The sequence below is a fragment of the Canis aureus genome, chromosome 24, assembly GCF_053574225.1.
Source record: "Canis aureus isolate CA01 chromosome 24, VMU_Caureus_v.1.0, whole genome shotgun sequence".
Lineage (NCBI taxonomy): Eukaryota > Metazoa > Chordata > Mammalia > Carnivora > Canidae > Canis > Canis aureus.
In genome coordinates, this window is record NC_135634.1 from 36,805,435 (window position 1) to 36,820,400 (window position 14,966).

Here is a 14,966-nt window from a genome sequence, read left to right on the forward strand (position 1 = left end):
CCAATGTAGCCAGTATGTGTTGTGTGTATGTTCCTAAACCTCTGCATCCTCACTAGCAGTATAGTCAGATGTTAATTTTTTGTTATTATTGTTAATCTGATGGGCCTGACATGGCCGCACTTAGGATTGTACATTTTTCTGATATCTAGTGAATTTGATCTTTTTTATTGTTCTTTTTTTCATATTTTAAAATGGATCTTTTTCTTCTACGAACTGTATGTCATATCTGTTGCCCATTTTTATATTGGTTCATTCATCTCTTTCTGTAAGTAGGCCTTTAGATATTCTGAAAACTAATTATCAGTTGGTTGTATGGCTTGCAAAGGTCATCTCTCAAGTTTTGGCTTGTCTTTTTCACTTCTGTTGAAACCTTTTGACAATTAGAATGTTCCCACTGTAACATGTTGCTAGGCTCCAGTGCCATGAAGTGTGCTGGGGAAGCTGTGTGCGTGTCGGGGGCAAACTCAGGGACTCGGGCACATGTATTTCTGTCCCTTCCTTTGGCCATCAGCCCATGGAGTGATGCGGATAAAAAGGAATCACAGGGTGGACGACAAGGCAGCCTGTGTTCTCTGCTTAGTGATTTTCCAGGCACTTAATGTACTACTTTGAATCCCATGGTAATATTTGCAAAAAGCCTCAATCGTAGAATAAGTTAATTAAACATTACTTACAAGAGTTTAATATTCATTATTTGGCTTCAATTACTGTCTTTGCCCCCTCCTCTCCGTCTTTCCCACTGGATTGCTCTCTCCCCTCTTATTCCGAGGGTCTAATTAGACTAATGGCTGCTGCTTGCAGTGACCTTATGTCTGTTGAAAAACAAAACAAAACACAAAAAAATAAAGGCTCTCTTTGGTTTGAGTTCCCCGATGGTCTTTGCATGTGGCTGCCCCAGCTTCTGAATTCCATATTTCTTTTCTCTTTCAAATGCCTGATCCTACTTGTGCTGCATAGCGGAATTAATGATGTGTATTTGAAAAAGGCTTGGCAGCCAAATTGCAACAAATACAAGAGGGCTGGGGCACTGGAGAGAGGGAGGAGTAGGAGAAAAACTGAGCCTTCCAGCACTGACTCCGCAGCAAAGACTGCAGCTTGCTCGGCTGGCTGCTGGCAGGGAAAAGCTTTCAAAGGAGGGGGCACAAGCACAAAGCAAAGCAGGTTCTTTCTTATTCTTTCTTTCTCTGTCTTGGGGCTTAATAGCATCCTTGGCTCCCCTCTAAGCAGGTTCCTTCAAAGGCTTTGTGAGTCTTTCCTGTGCCCTGCTGCAGTCTGCATCTGCTGCCTCTGGTTCTAACCCCATGGAGGGTTCTTATGACACTGGGGCTCAGGACCAGTCATGGGTGGAGGAGGCCAGTTGAGGGGTTGTGCTTTGCTCTTTTGGCTCAAAGGTCATATCCATGCACATGCAGAGAGCCTATTTCAGGTGCTACACATGGGACTGGCACTGTGGGGGATGCATACATGGAAAGCTCCTCTCTGTGGGGTCAGACAAAGGCTGTAAGAACAGCACTACCAATTTAGGAGGGCAGTGAAATAAGCCTTATCAAAGGGCATGGGGATCCCCGGGCAGTGAGGGACTGGTTCTGATGGAGACTGAGTGTAGGAACAGGGAACGACCAGGACTAATACAGGATGTGCTACCTGAGGTGTGCCTTAGGGGCCAGAGGAATTTGGGTTAATCAAAGGGAGGGAGGACATTCTTGGCAGTGAAAAATGAAGTGCCAAATGTCCACTGTGTTTGGGGTGCAGTGCTTAATTCCATGTGTCTGAAACACCAGGGGTGCTTTGAGGAAGCAGGAGGCTGGTGTTCCTGGGAAGATGTGACTAGTTTGGATCCAAGTGGTGCAACCTTGAATTCCACGCAAGGCAGTTTGGTCTTTATACTGGGAATACACTAAAGGCTAACACATGAGGAATGATTCAGTCAAATGTGTGTTTCAGAGCCATGGCTCCTGATGTGGTGAGAAGGGAATTCGTGAGGAAAAACAAAGAGACAAAGCACAGAAGAGAATGGAGCCAGACCAGTTGGGAAGCGTTAGCCCATGTGAGGGGATGATGGGGAATATGGACTCAGAGTTACTTGGGAGGTAAGTTTGACATGATGTGGTGACTAATGGGTTGTGGTGGTGGTCATAAGCTGGTCAGCCCTGATCATGAGCCTACTGCTAACTCCCATGGGGAGAGGCCAAGCAGAGCAAATCCACAAAGAAGGGCTGGCCACAGTGGTCCAAGCACCAGATCTAAGTGGACTGAGCCAAGTCAAGCTTGGTTCAGCCTATACCATAGGCTCAGAACTAAGGAGGTAGGCCAGGGCATAAGGACAGTGCTTTGCAGGTGATCCCAGGGAGGATGTGGGGGCACCAAGACCTCCTTCTAACTTGGAGTTCAGGATTCAGAAGTAGTGAAGAGCCCAGAATGTAGCCTTAGTTCAAACAATCCCCACTTTTTGCTGTTTAGGAAGGGGAAGTGCCCGCATACGGCTTCTACACTTAAAGGCCAGGCTTACCTCCAGATCACCCAAACCACCTGGCTTAGGAGCCATAAAACTCTAGAGTCTGTCTACAGGCAACAGGGGCATGTTCTCTCTCTCTTTTAACAGTTCATATTGCTTTGCAATTTCCTGTTAATGTTTGGGTCTTGAGCAGAGGGGAGACTTTGGAGAGCTGGTTATTGTTGGGATCATCTGGGCAATGTTGCAAGTAGAATAGCCTCACAGTAGACCAGAAGAGGACAAGGATGCAGGAGGGGAATGAACTTGCTCCTAGGACATGGCAATTGAATGACACCATTGAAGTTGTAACTTTTAACTTCTTTTAACTTCTATTCCTATGACCCTGTATACTGGAACAGAGAGAATCTTCTTCATTTTTCTTAGGTCTTGGACACCTGGGCCAGTGGTTGTTGGACATCTAGGCCTGCCTATACAATGTGAGATCTGTGCCTGAGGCATATATTAGGGTGAATCTTTGTTCTAATGGCTAGATTCCAGAAGGCTGAGCAAACTCAATATGGCATTGAGTGGTGGTCAAGTGCTCTGGATTTCAATCTGTCTCTGTCATCTACTAGATATGTGTCCTTGAGTGAATTACTTAACTTTTCTGTGCTTCAGTTTTTTCATTTGTAGAGTGGGTAGGATGGCCATACATTCCTGTTAGTATTGGCTAATCCCTATTGTCCTAGTGTAATTATTAATAGTGCCCCCTTTCACTGTCAAGTGTCTTTTTTTGAGTAATAAATCATGTGGTTATACTAAATATGAGATAATAATTGTATCCACCTCATAAGATTACAAAAATTAAATATGTGAAAGCTCTTAGATTAGTGTCTGATAATACATAGGTATCTGCTATTAATTGTATATTGAGTTTTATATTAGTTTCATAAGGCTTCTATAGCAAATTTCTACAAACTAGATGGTTTAAACCAACAGGAATTATTTTTTTCACAGTTCTGGAAACTAAAAGACCAAAATCAGGGTATCAGAAGGGTGGTGCTTCCTTCAAAGTCTCTGGAGAAGAATTTACTGACTCTTCTAGCTTCTGATGGTGGTCAGCAATAGTTGGCATTCTTTGGTTTGTGGCAACATCACTTCAACCTCTGCCTTTTTCTTCATATGGTTGTTTTCCCTCTGTGTATGTCCGTGTTTAAATTTCCCTCTTTTTGTAGAGATGCCTGTCACTAGGATGCCTGGGTGGCTCAGCAGTTGAGCATCTGCCTTCTGTTCAAGGTGTGATACCGGGGTCTTGGGATGGATTCCTGCACTAGGTTTCCCATGAGAAGCCTACTTCTCCCTCTGCTTATGTCTCTGCCTCTCTTTCTGTGTCTCTCATGGATAAATAAATAAAATCTTAAAAAAAAGATACCAGTCATTGGGTTAGCCCCCACCCCCCCAATCCAATATGACTTCTTAAATTGGCTGCATCTATAAGAACCTATTTCCAAATAATGTCACATTATAAGTTCCATGTGGACATGAATTTTGTGGAGACATTGTTCAACCCAATACAGATATATACGCCTTATTTCTCAATTATACTTGAAGCTACTTGACTTTTATACCTAGCACAACACTTGCTATACTAGCTAGCACATAGTAGGTGGTTGATTAATTATGGATAGATGGATACAGTGCTCCTAATGGGTGGCTTTTGTAAATTTATTGTGGAGGCAGTAGTGGGACAATGAAATTATGGAAAACAGGGAGAAGAAAAAAATATTTCTTTTTGTCATCTGTCCCTTGACTCAATGGGAAATCCTAGTTTCTAGGAGCTGTCAGTCTCATTGCTTGCTTACCCTTTGGCTAGACTTTAAAAATAAAATAAAAAAAGAACAAAAATCTTCAATCATTCTAAAAAAATTCAACCACGCAAATCAACAACCACACACACAAAACCCAACAAAAAGACCCCTCGGCACATCAAGAAGATGCTGATACCAAAAGCTGAAATAGCTTTTCCATAATGCAATGAAATATATTAAATTCAATAGACATCAAAGGAACTTCGGGAGCAATTGCTGAATTTCCGAAGTAAACAGGGCTTTCAAAAGAAACAAAAACAGCACTGGGATCTTGGGGGTAGGAACACATTTTGAGGGGGCAAAGCATGGAATCCCCAGGCTCTTGATCAAAGGGTGAATGCTTTAAAGAGTGGTAATAAACGAAGGCTTGAAAACTGTTTTTGATCCAAACTGCCCCAGGTATGGGTACTGACTGCAAACAACAAATCTATTTCCAAATAAGGGAGGCTGACGATTCTCTGTCCTCAGCCTTGCATTTTGTGGGTTTTTCCAAATGAGAAAATAATTCCAGACAAAAAGGATCCATATAAGTAAAATACAGCCTCATACTGGCTGCAAGGCAGCATAAAGCCTTTGTGTATGGAATAGTTTAATGACAATTGTAGTACTCTCAATCTTGAAGACATTAACTTTTTAAATTTAAAAAGTAAGTGTGTGTGTATACTTACATACCTACTTGTGCAACTGAATACCTACCAGAGAGGTGTACGGGTGCTCCCAATAGGGGAAAGCTATGGCCCATAAACTGGTCTATGGAATTAATTCCACTCTTTCAAGGAGAGTGAGTAGGTTTTTTGGAGTTCTTTGAGATCACAGATGCATAGATTCCTGGAGTCTGGGAGTCATTGAAACTCCCTCCATGGTTCAAACAAATAAAATGGAGAACTAAATAGGTGAATGACTTGCTCAACATCACATAGGTTCATTAAAAGGCATTTCCCTGCCAAGTAGTTGACTTCTTAATTCAACTATGTTCTCCATTTATATAATTATTTGAAGAATATGAGAATTTTCCAGAGCAATTATGTTCATCCAAAACCTGTGGCATAATGGTTCCCAAACCTGACTCATTTTTAGAATCATCTGGAATCCTTTTATTTATTTGTTTATTTATTTATTTATTTTAGAGAGAAAGAGAGAGGAGAGAAGGAGTGGGAGGGATAGAGGGAGAGGGAAAGAGAGACTCTTAAGCAGGCTCCATGCCCAGCCCAGAGCCCAGTGTGGGATTTAATCTCACGACCCTGAGATCATGACCTGAGCCAAAATCAAAAGTCAGATGCTTAACTGACTGAGCCACCCAGTTACCCCTGGGATCCTTTTAAAAATTAAATTGTTATTATAAGTAAAGTTGCTATGAACATTCACCAACAGGTATGTGCTTTCATTTCTCTTGGGTAGGTACCTAAGAGTGAAGTGCCTGGGTCATATGGTAGGTGTACATTTAATGTTTTGAGAACTTACCCACCTGTTTTCCAAAGTGGTTATGTAAGTTTATGTTCCCATCAGCAGTATATGAATGTTCCACTTGTTCTTCATTCTCACCAACACTTGGAATGATTAGTCTTTTTAATTCCAGTCATTCTAATAAGTGTGAGTGATATCTCATTGTGGTTTCTATTTGAATTTCTCTAATGACAAATGATGTTGAGCATCTTCCCATATGATTATTTCCTATCTGTATATCTTTTTTGGTGACATGTCTATTCAAATATTTCCCCAATTTTTAGACTGGGTTGTTTATTTTCTTTTTCTTTGTTGTAAAACCCTTTACCTTCTTTTTTACATTTTACTGAAATATTGTTGACACAGTATTACATTAATTTTGGATGTCCAACAGAGTGATTTGACAAGTTTGTACATATTTTCTTATTATTATGATTTGCGAGCTTAAGTGTGAATGCGCATAGAAGCTTTATTTGTAAGAGCCTCAAACTGGAAGCATCCCAAATATTCACTAAGAGGCAAATCGGTGGACACATTGTGGTATATCCTTAAGATGGAATCTACAAGGCGATATAAACGATGCATTGATACACACAACATGAATAAATCTCAAAATAATCACGCTCAGTGATAGAAGTCAGGCAAAAAAGAGTACATACTATATGAGCAATCAATGTAAAATCCAGAAAATACAAACTAGTCTATAGTGACAGAAAGTAAGTCTGTGGTGGTCTGGAGATGGGGGAAACAGGGTAGGGCAGGGTGGGGGTGAGGGGAGAAGGATTACGAGGGCTGTGAGAGACTGGATGTTGGGTGCTTGATATAGTCACTCTCTTGATGGTGCCATGGTTTCATAGGTGTTTATGAATGTCAGAACGTGTCAAAGTGTTCATGTCAAACATAATTAGTTTATTGTAGTTCAGTTACACCTCAACAGATCTGTTAAAGCAAGAAAAATGAAAAAAGCCTGTAATAAAATGCAGATTCCTGGACCTCACCTCAGAACTACTGTATCCTATGGGATCCAGGAATCTGGGGCAGAAAGAGGATACCAGTTGTGCTGTGAAAGGGAAACATAGTACTTGATCAAACAAACAAACAAAAAAATCTAGACTAGAATTTTCCATCTACCACTTACCAGCTGTGTATGCCTGAAACCAAACCCAAAACCATATAACCTCTCTGCGTCTTAGTTTTTTGCATCTGTACAAATGGTACAGATATCTGGTAATAACTAGAAAAATATTTTCCTAGTACTCTTTCTTGAGAGGCTTACACTAAGTAACCAAATGGAAATGCCTGGCCCAAATAGGTCTCCATAAATGTGGATTCATTTAATTTCAATTTTCCCAGGAACCTCCAAAAGAGGAGTGATTGACTCTGGGAGGAAAGCCAAGGTGGGGGTTAGAGAGTGTGTGTCTGTATGTGTGCATACATGTGTGCCTTGTGAGGTTGACTCTGACAAGCTGAGGTTAGTGAGCACAAAGGTCCCTGAGGACTCTGGGAAGGGACATTAGCATCCTCATCCTGATCCACTGACTTCATGAATTCCCTCCCAAAACACATTAGGGAACAACCCCAGCTCCCACAGGGATTGTGATGATTAATGTTTGTTCCTTCTGCATTAGGGCTAAGGCTGGAAGCTTCTCTCCTTTTTTTTGCAGTCCTTCATCATGCTGTTAACTGGTTAACTGGCCCCACTCGTGCAGCCAAAACCAAAGGGAGGCAACCAAAGGGGCGCCTTCAAAGGCGCGCCTTTCTTTACTTCCCTGCGTTTTCCTCCCCCTTTGTAAGCGCTGTGCCTTCGCTCCATTGTCAGGCCAGCTACAAAGGCCCTCCAGGTGCATGTGCATGTGGGAGTGTGACACATGTGCATGCACGCTCGCACGCACACTCTTCTTCCATCCGGGGCCAGGGTGATGAATTGTGGCGTTTGAGCGTCTCCTTATCGCAGTGGTGCACATGTGCTCCGATGTGTGTGCCTGTGTGGTGTGGGAGGAATGCAGTGGGAAGCCCAGAGTCAGAAAATAGAGCTCCTGGCTGCCTTGTCCCTGCCCTCTTTGTCGAGATGGAATTTTAGATGCTGCTGGGTGTCTTGTCAGCAAGTCTTTTGCAAAATAAATGGAGGTAATTTTTTTTTTTAAAGCTGATTTGTTCAGTGTTTAGCCTATGGAGAGAGTGTGTACAGATGCCAGTGAAACTCTTGATCCAGCAGACAAAAGACAGACAAAAGACAGCCAAGAAGGAAGAAAACAAGTCTTTATTGAGTACCTACTGTGTACTGAGTCCTTTCATGCACATAAGCTTTCATTAATCTTGGAACTTCCCATATGTGGGAGGTACTCAATAAATGCTGCTGGGCCTGGACTCAGTGAAAAGTTGGGGGATTACCTCCATCCTCTGGTAAATCACTGATGGCCTGATGTACCGAAACGACCCTCCAGCAAGGAAGTGGGGGCCACAGCAGCCAGGACAGGGCAAAGCAACATCTTGAATTTATAGAGCATCATTGCACTTCCCTAGGAAATCAGACCCCTTTTTGAATTTATTTACTGGCTTCATTAAGGACACTCTGCTTACTCTCAGGCTGTAGGCTACACTAACAGAATTAACAGGAAAATAAAACTACAAGCAATTTAATAAGTTCTTTTGTCCCAGAAACAGCTCTAAAACGGGGAAACATCATTTCTCCTGAAACAAGAGCAGGGAAGTGGCAAAGTCTCCTTTTGCCACTCACTCTTCTGCTATCTTCTCTCTTTGGGGGCAGGGAATGTGGGATGTTAGCACTTCTGGGACTTCCCCTCCTCATTTATTATATTGCCATACTGTCTTCAGTGACGCACTCCAGCGTGCGTGCCTGTGTGGTGTGGGAGGCATGCAGTGGGAAGCCCGGTGACGATTGCACTGGGAGGTTTCAGTGCATGTACTTGTCAAAAATGTTACTACTGGAGGGTTTAATTTTATGGGAAGCTGAAGGGTGTTCTCTGGGTAAAGAAGGTGTCAGGCATCAACAATCACTGGCTGAGATAAGCAATACACATATGGTGCTTTCTTACACACATCTCTACCCCCATTTAATTCTTACAGCCCTCCTGTAACACAGAAAGGTAGTACCTCCCTGGCCTCATTTTATAGATGAGGGAAGCAAGGCTCAATTTAAGAAAAATTTTAAATGTGCTGAAGGCCAGGGAATAGTAGAACCAGAACTCTGATCTCAGGTCTTCTGACTCCTGATACTTTCTCTTCAGTGACTGGGGGGAAGCCTGTTTTCTGCATCAGAACTCCAGGCACACAGTTTGAGCAGGATGAGTATTTACACTATTTTCCTCAGGGCGATCCTGGCCAATTAAGGTGTTCTATCTAGACAACCATACCATATTGCTAGGCTGGAACCCACCAAATGTGAGCCGTGGAAACTGGCATGTGTGAGGCTCTAGGTTGACATGTCAAGAGGTCAGAGGAAGCACAGATTCTCAGGACTTCTGCTTCCTTGGCCCCTGGCATCATCCAAGCAAATGCTACTTTCTCTTTATGATCACCAGATGGTCCCCCAATGTAGATGGAGCCTTAAAACACAACAGCTTTGAATTTGATTATTGATTTACATGTATGATTGGCTTTTAGTTACCCATCTGAAAACTGTTGGTGGCTATCCATTCTGTATGGGCAGCCTTGCCCTAAATGCCTGGCCATTCTCCTTGTGACTGACAGCCAGGGCAAAGGGAGGGAAAGAGGATTAAAAATTGGATCTTCACTTTCTTTTCTATTGACAAAGGCAGTTTGTTCTCAGTTCACTGGAGTGATTCTGTCTTAGGTTCTTCGAGGATGGAAATTTCATTAATATTTAATAATAGCGATAGCATCAATAGTATTAATAGAATCCTTTCCAAATACATAGAGTGTTGGAGTTTGCAGAGAACCCAGTGAACAGCCACAGGCATCTCACATGCAACTTGTCCCAAACTGGGCTGTTAACTTTGCTGTTCCCTTTTCATGGTGTTTCCTTGACTCAGAACTCACCGTCATCCTCAGTCCTGATGACCCGTACTACTCTCCACATCCAGGCAACCTCCCAGTGTTTGAGTTAATCGGTTTAGCTTCTGTAGCTTGTGACCAAGGACCTTGACTAGGACAGGTTTCTGCATAATAAGCCCCTACTCTGGGCAAGACATCACCCTGGGTGCTGTGTGAACAAAATGAAGAGTGTGCCAGCCTGTGGCTCTCTCAGCCCACGGGTGCTGGGTGACTACTGTCTGAGACCTGGTCAGATATCACTGATGTGGACTCCTCTAAGCTAGTCAGAATCAAAGGAAGACTCCGAGACACAGCATTTAAAGCATTTGAGAAGAAAGGAAGTTTACTTGCGGAGAAAGTTTTATTTTTATTTTTTTTATAACCATTTATTTTTTTAAAAGATTTTATTTATTTATTCATGAGAGACACACACACACACACACAGAGAGAGAGAGAGAGAGAGAGAGAGGCAGAGACATAGGCAGAAGGAGAAGCAGGCACCATGCAGGGAGCCTGATGTTGGACTCGATCCTGAGATTCCAGGATCACGCCCTGGGCCGAAGGCAGGCGCTAAACCGCTGAGCCACCCAGGGATCTCCGCAGAGAAAGTTTTAAAAGGACTGACTTGTCAACAGCAAATTATGACACTTCTGTAGAGGAAAGAAGGCACAAGATTTTCCAAAGTTACCAAGTTTATGGTTAGTCTCTTCCATATGGACACACACACACACACACACACACACACAGTTTTCTTACACGATTATCCTATTGCAGAAGATGATGACGAATCTTCAGTTATTAGCTTTGGAAAGCCAGGGACAGAGCTGTTCACGTTCTGGAGTCAGTAACCTACCAGAAGGCTCAAGGCTTTCTCTACGTTTGATACTAGAGCCAGACAGGGTGATGCTGGTTTTCTTTTCCTTTGTTACGTGTGCATGCACAGCTGACTCTTGCCAGCTTTGGTTGTTAGGTACCATAAAGTCGCTGTGAACACTGGCTCAGTGAATGCTGACCATTGCTTCTAAAGAGGTACAGGGTAAGGCTCCTGCCAACTTCCGCTCACATTCTAATCAACTGATCACTACATAATGTTATTTGAGGTATGTTTCTGTTTAAAGACACCTTAAGAATTACATATTGTTGGCTCATTAACATCAAACTCCCTGCCAACAGCACTAAAAATCATGCCTGAATGAAGCTTCTCTAACATACAGGATTTCTCCATGAGGTACATTCCAGCCTTCTTACACTTAGAAACGCTAGACAGCATTTCAGTACTGCACTCGGGGGCCGTTTTAAACAGAAATCACCACCAGAAAGCACAGAAATGCAAACACCATGGCACTACATGGACTTTGGAAAGGGCACTTACTTCCGGCATAGGAGCTGAAACAAGAAGGCAGGGTGCTGGGCGTTCACCCTCCACTGAGAACACATGTGTTAGCAGGTCTCTGACTTCTGCGCATTGCGGCCCCTCCTGCCTCCCTGACCCTGGTTTGGCCGTGTCCCCGGTGACTGGCTGCCTTTGGATTTCTTTTCTACTGGGCTCACTGTGGCTGTGGAACAGGAGTAGCCATCCTTCCTGACCTTCCTCTCTGGTTCTCTGAAACAGGGTGTCAAAGCTTCTCCCTGGGTGTGCTTATTAGGCAGGGAGGTATCCTGGAGTTAGGGAACTGCGTGAGAATGGAAAGGGGACTGGGTAGGGGAGGGGACTGGGTAAAAATGAAAAGTGGTGGGGAGGGGGCTGAGGCTGAGGGCCACCTCGTGGCTCTGCTACTCAACCAACGGTAGCCACTGGGAGGTAGTCCCTCCTCCTCTTCTTCCCTCCTCTCTTCATCCCTCCTCCCTCTCTCCATCCCATCCCTCCTCCTCCTCTTCTTCCCTCTTCTCTTCATCCCTCCTCCCTCTCTCTCCCTCTTTCTCCTTCCTCCCCCGTCTCTCCTTGTTCTCACTTGGCTTTATCCAAATAGGCAGCCCAGTGGATTTGTATCAATAAGAAGCAATCAGCAACAGCCATAATACTTGCAATCAATATATAATTGCATCAGGGTTATTCCATTACCTCAGGCCTGGTGTGCTGATTACCACTGAGGCCCTGTGATTCCAGCAGTCGTTTGCCTGAGCTCGGTCTGGTAGAGGAGCGTGTGGGAGCGCTGCCAGGCCGAGCCCTAGGTTGTCCACCTCCCGAGGCCATCAGGGTCGGGGGCTGCACAGACACCAAGAAATCAGGGACAAGGGTGAGGGTCTGCTGGGCTGACAGGAAGGCAGCTCCAGAGAGGCCTGGGGTCAGGCAGCAGGGTCAGTAGGACTAGAGCTGAGAGGGTGGCAGTTCGGAGTAGCTTCCTGGGACACAGAGCCCCCATACCACATTAACTGACATTTAATTTGCACCGTTTCCATGCAGACAGTGCTTCCCTATATAAGACCTCACACCAGCCCCGGGGGCTGATTATGACAAATTCCCATTTTACAGATGAGGAAGTTGTATCCTGGAGGACAGACAGGACTTGGCACCACTAGGCTTGGAAGTAGAGAAGCCATGACTCAAATTCAAGATTGAATTTAAGTTCTGAATTTGAAGTTGAGCCCAAGGTCAGTGTGCTTTCTAGTGCTCCCAGAAACAAACAAGCTAACACCCCACTGCTTTTGTATGGCACTTCTACAGATTTTTTTTTTTTCTGCAGACTTTTCATTGGCTTTTTCCGTAATTCTCTGAGGAAAACAGCACAGTATATCACACCCATTTAACAGATAAGAAGACTGAAGCTTGGATTAGGGTGACCAACTGTCCAGTTTGCCCAAGACTAAGGAAGATTCCTGGGATTTTCAGTGCTAGCTGGACAAGTCCCAGAACAGGTTGGTCACCTCAGTTCAGGTAGAGCTTTGTGGATTTGTCATAGTGGCTGAGGGACTCGATTCCTTTCCCACAGCACTGACTACTGTAGTGATAGTGCACCCACTTTCTCGTGTCTCTGTGAAGACTCACATAATAATAGCGAACACAACAGCTGTGATTTAATGAGTGCTCGCTCTGTACTAGGGCCTGTTGGATATTTGGTAATAATCGCGAGCTCTTACATGGCACTTACTGCTTTCCAGGCACTGTTTTAAGAACTTTACGAAACTTAACTATGTCGGTTAATCCTCAGTCAATCCTTTTATGGAGGAGAGAACAGAGCACAGAGAAATTAAATACTTGGTCCAAGGTCATACAGGGCATGAGGGCTGAAACCAGGATTAGAATGTTAGCTGCCTGGCTGCTGAGTTCACTACTGTCTCTCTGATCTCGACTAAACACTTCAGGCAATAGCAGGTATCATCGGCGTGATCTTAGAGAAGGTAAATTGAGGCAGAGGGTAAGTTCTGGTTAAGTGAATGAATGAATGAATGAATGCATGAGAAATTCTATAACTTTCTCAAGATCAATCACAAAATGAATGGTGCATGATCTCCCCATAGGCAATGGAGTATCAGTCAGCAATAAAAAAAGAAATAAATATTAAAGATAATACTCAAAAAACAATATGTTGAGGGAGAAAAGTCTGGCAAAAGGATGCCATTTATATGACATCCAGGAGTAGGGTCAAACATCTATAGTGATAAAGCTCAGAACTGTGGTTGCCTATGGGGATTGACTGGAAAAGGACATGAGGGAAATTTCTGGGGTGGAGATGTTCTCTATCTTGATTGGGGTGCTGGTCAACATGACTGTATGAATTTGGCAATGCTTGTTGAGTTGTGTACTTAAGGCCCATGCATCTCATATATATATTTTACCTCCAGAAAAGAGAAATCATGAAAGAACAGATGAAATAGAAGAGACAGGATTCACAACTAGGGGTGTCTGACCCCCATGCCATACTCTGCCTGCTGCTTGGATATAAAGTGCTTTCATACTCAGTCGATTCCAGGTGGTGGCTCAGGTGAGCCCCTAGCATTAGGGCAAGCTCACACATGGTGGTGCCACCAAGGCAGAAGCCATTTGAGCTGCCTTACCTGAGCACCTGCTCTGGGCTATGCTGAAGTAGCCCCTGCAAATGAAGATGCATTAGACCCAACTCTAGCCTGGAGTAGTTCCAGTTTGGCGAGGGATTAGTACAAGAATGACCACAGGAAACTGCCCCCATTGGGCAGACTCCAATCCTGTTTTGTAGGAACAGAGATCCTGGACATGTTACAAAGACAGAGTTCCAGCTATAGGGAATAAGGATGGCATTCAACTATTCAACGTGCACTGTAACGTAGAAATATGGTATGCAGAAGAAGTCAGAAGCTCAGGAACTGTAATGTGGGTACAGGGTGAGAGCTGGCTTTGGTTGGGTTTTGGGGCATAGTCAGCATGGTCAAGGCTGGTCAAGGTCTACTACTTACTAGCCTGAGACCTCAGTTGTAACTTATATCCTTTGTTTCTCAGTTTCCTCATCTAAAACAAGGACAGTGGAAATCATGATAATACTTTCCTCTGAGGATTAAATTATTCAATATAGGTAAGGCAGTTAGATCATGGTCCTTATTATCACAAACCTTAGTAATTTAGAGCTCTTAAAATGGCACTCAGTAAAGGGCTCTACCTGTGGACTGTGGTTTATTGTCCAGAGATGGGCTCAGGGAGATGCAGGACAGGAACTAGGGGAGTCTTTTTTTGAAAAAAGATTTTATTTATTTATTTGAGGGAGACAGAGAGTGAGATCACACAAGCAGAGGGAGGGGTAGAGGGAGAGGGAGAAGCAGACTCCCTGTTGAGCAGGGAGCCTGATGTAGGGCTCGATCCTAGGACCGTGGGATCATGATCTGAGCCAAAAGCAAATGCTTAACTGACTGACCCGCCCAGGCACTCTAGGAACTAGGTGGGTCTTAATGAGAGAAATAGAAAAAATATTATTATACCATTACAAAGGACAACATATCAAGGCCTAGGGAGGTAACATTAGTCTGAGATTGCACAGCTAGTTAGTGGAAGGCCCGGGGCTACATGTCAGTTCCCCTGCTCCCTTGTCAATGCTGCTCACACCAGCTCAGAAACCTGCTGGCACCCCCAGAGCTCTGGACTCATTACCTGTCCCTCCACAGGGTGACCTTGTTGAGGAACCAGGGCTGCTTGTCTGATCTTCAGTTTATATCATGTAGGGCATCCTGCCTGGGACTTTGCTGGTGGGTAGGCAACATCCTCATTACGTTCTGGCTTGTATTTATGTCAGAGACGCCTG